The sequence below is a fragment of the Suricata suricatta genome, chromosome 9 (genome assembly GCF_006229205.1).
Source record: "Suricata suricatta isolate VVHF042 chromosome 9, meerkat_22Aug2017_6uvM2_HiC, whole genome shotgun sequence".
Lineage (NCBI taxonomy): Eukaryota > Metazoa > Chordata > Mammalia > Carnivora > Herpestidae > Suricata > Suricata suricatta.
This window is the reverse complement of record NC_043708.1, coordinates 130,524,179-130,527,965: the sequence shown is the minus strand read 5'-3', so window position 1 is coordinate 130,527,965 and position 3,787 is coordinate 130,524,179. Positions and strand designations below refer to the sequence as shown.

At 45.1% G+C, this 3,787-nt stretch overlaps 1 long non-coding RNA gene across 1 annotated transcript; it reads right to left on the bottom strand.

Annotated features, from left to right (window-relative positions):
* Window positions 1–788: 788 nt before the first annotated feature.
* On the bottom strand, window positions 789–2,886 carry LOC115301825. The gene is made up of 3 exons (XR_003913308.1): window positions 2,796–2,886; window positions 2,150–2,263; window positions 789–1,272 (listed from the first exon to the last, which is right to left on the bottom strand). It is a non-coding gene; the product is annotated as an uncharacterized LOC115301825 (long non-coding RNA).
* Window positions 2,887–3,787: the final 901 nt, after the last annotated feature.

Genomic DNA, 3,787 nt, shown 5'->3' with positions numbered 1-3,787 from the left:
AAGCAAGGTGTGGTTTGGTGACTTTTCTTTGCCTTCAAAGACAGAGAATACAGGAGGCCAGATGGGAGGTTTCTTTCAGCTGGGGCTGGACACAGCTCTCCAGCCTCTGAGTCCCCACCGAGGAGACCGAGAAAGACTCCACATTCTGGACTCTTTTTCTTCCGGCTGGTACAATTTTGTTTGCATATTAAAGCTGAAAGGAAAGCTATCAGGAAGAAGAAAAAACCCTGCTGAGCATGATTTATCAGTTTGCTTGGTGAAGTGATCCTGCTACGGAATTAGTTTAACTCTGTGAGGTCTGGCCATTCCTATGCAAGACTCTGGTTTTATGATTCAATCAGCTGCCTAAACATCTAGAATAAAATGGAGAGCAGAGCAGGAAAACCCCCCTAGCTTTACTAATAACTACATAATAAGCCTAGTGTAATGAATATGCTCTTCCATTCACCCTTTAAATAAGCATGGACATTCCTTGCTTATAGGAAGGCTGTGCACAGAAGAATGCAGCCAGGGGAACTGAAGCAAGATGGTGCAACTTGCAGCCTGAGTTTCTTAACTGAACAATGATCTAAAATCAACTTTAAAACCAGGAGCAAGAACTGTGACTGCAGGGAGGTCACGTGGCTTAACTGCCACATGGTTTGCCATCGTGACTGACATTCGGCTCGTGGGCATAGGCATGGACATGCCAGCTGGCTTCTGTTCTTATCTACCGACTGTCCCTTCTGATTTGTCAGTTATCAATTCACGCAGCTTGCTAAGCATAATTATCACCACGATACCACTGCTCCATGGATCTATCTTTACTTGTTTGACGGGCTCCATATTGATTGATGCTTAGTTCTTTTCCTCCCAATTTGTTTGCCATTATGAACGTTGCTTCAATAAATACTGTATATATGACATTTCACACATGAGCAAGAGTATTAATACGGCAAATCTCTAGAATCTGAGCTTCCTGATCAAGTGGCACATGCGTTTTTCATTCGGAAACATTGCCTAATTGCTCTCTGTAGAAGTTGCCCAAGATTCTCACGGTGAAAGGAGTAGACGGGGGTTATGATATGTATCTGTGTGTAGCTGTTGCCCGTCATGTCCTGGTGGGTCCACCTGTGATCGCAGCTGTGGCTGAGTTAGAAAGTCATGCATCTGCTTCTATGGGCAGCGAGTGCATCCCACCTCAAGTGCACTGAACTGAGCCTCTTTCCATTTTCCACAGCAGGGCATTCTTCCAGGCAGCTGCAGCTGGCTAGGCCGGTGCATAGTAGTAGCCTGGAAGAGGTGATGGGGACAGTCAACATAAGTTGAGGTCAATACCTCCAGAAGCTAGACCGCTTTGGCACTAAGGGATGGTCAGAGTGATGAGAGACCCCCCTCTCAGATTGGGAAGACTTCAGCCCATTCCTAACGTTGTTCTTGCTTTGGCAATGAGGCTTTGGTCCAAGATGATCAGTACATGGCCCCAGCTTGACTTCAGTGGAGAGCTTTTGTCCTTCTAGAATGTTATTGGCAGTTGGTGAAGATCCTGCTTAGGCAGGGAGCATGAGGTAGGGCAAGAGTTTCTTGTCACACTGAGGTTGCATATTTTACATGAACGTGTGCAGATGTGTGTACTTGTGTTTGCTTCTGAGGTTTTTTGAGGACAAGTTTATGATCTAATGTCAGATATAACTGCATTGGGCAGTTTGCCTGTGATTTTAGATTATCTTCATGTCAACTTGCCTCTTACAGAGTGGGTGCTGAAAGGAGACATGTTTCAGTCTTTTAAAGAGACTTCTGGTTGGGCATGAAGAAGTGAGCCACCTAATCGGGGTCACTGTCAGTCCTCAAAGGCCATGTGGCCAATAGAAAGAAGACAGAGGAAAAATGACCCTGAATAAAGCAAAGACAGTGCTGTGTGCTCTTATGAGTCAGGTATCTCTTGCGGTTCCCTTTGAGGGAAGTAGTAATGGAAGACACTTGGGGAAGGGTGTGTTCCCGGGGGAAGAAAGGAGAGCCAGTTGTCCCTAAGTAAGGGTGGTACCCAACACTTGTACAGCATGCTTAAGGGTTTTCACAAGTATGATTTGTCTGTGTGTCTCAATAATCCTATAGAGGGAGTAGGATTGGCTCTGTTTTACAGATAAGGACACAGGATCAGAAAGCTTACTTGTCTTCTCAGAGTTCCCAGAGCCCATCAGCAACCTGGGTGCAGACTCTTGCTTTGTGATGCCAAGTGAGAATTCCATTGGAGCAGTACCATCCTCCTCCGGTGGGCGTAGCTCTAAATGGAGGCAAGAAGGAGCATTGGTAAGACACTACATAGCCACATCTAGAACTAGTCTGAACCTCCAGCATCCTGCCCACAAATAAACAAATAAACAAATATTCTACTGCCCACAAATAGTCTACTGAATGCTTTTGTATAACTAAAAAAACAACCTAGGTGGAAGTGATTATCTTTCGGTCAGTAACGACAAGACCCCTCCATTCTCTCCTCTCTTTTGTGTGCTCTCAAATTCTGTGTTCTGACTGGTGCCGAGTCTCTTATTTCTATCAACAATTCAGTTGAAATGAAACAGTAGATTCATTTACAGCATTGATTCCTCCTATGGAAATAGGCAAATAATATCACTTCACTTCTTGGTAAAACAGGGGTCACATCCTCTGTAAGGCTATGGGAAAGACTTACTCTGATAAGGCGTTTATTGTACTCAACAAAGCGCCAGAGAAGAAATAGCAGTTATTATTAGTTATAGTTCTTCCTAGTCCAACTTAAACTAGTTGTGATTTCAAGAACATCACTAGGTCTCAACCTTCTGTGGCTAGTTGCTGATGCACCTGCCGTAACTCCCAGGTTCAACGAACATGATTCCTAAAGGGTCTGATGCCAGGGTTTTGGGATGTAAGTACTGCCCACTTCTTTTCAGAATTTGTCTCTGCTTTTTTCCCCATGACTACTGGCATATATAAGATAAACTTGTATGACAGCACAAAGCACTCTTGCTTCAAAAGCGCTGTAAGTGTAAAATAATAATGCCAGGCTTGTCTTTGCAACTTCATCAGACACTCTGTAAAGCCAAATATCTGCTTATTCAGGCCCGACCCTCCACTGAGAAGCAATAGAGTTCAGCCCTGTGCCCATGTCTCCGGGCCCATTCAGTCCTGGAAGAGAACCCCCCTCCCCTCTGTGATCCCTGGGGCAGACAGTGCTTAATTGATTCTAATGAACACAGAACCGTCAGCCCTTGCTCATCCCTGAGATGTGGCCCAGGGGGGTCACCTCCTGTGTCCTGGTTAATCGCTTTCCTCCCCAGGCTGAATTAAGCCTCAATTTTTATTTCTGATTGAACCTGTCTTTGCTGACAGATGTTTTCTGGGCAACCCGGAATGTCCTCAGCATGTGATAATATGATAGAAGCTATAATGAATCCATAACTCCTCTGCTGGAATTATTTTCTGGAGACTTTGAGATATTCGGGCAGCACTGTCACAAGGGAAGGTGCTGGGCTGGTAAGCCATTGGCATGATGATTCTTTGGAAGAGTCCCCTAACCGTGCTTTAAGCACACCCCACTCCTTCCAGAGGCAACATGGGGGCTGCAAGGCCAGGCTAGGTCATCTTGGATTTAAGTCCTCGCCCTGCCACTTACCAGCATTGGCCATCTTGCCATGGAGATCATATTAACAACAGCAATGATAGTTGCTAATAGCTATGATTCTCTTATATCCTTATTCCTCAAAATGAGGTCCTCAGACTAACAGCATCGGCATCTCCTGGTGGCTTGCTAGAAATACAGAATCTCAGG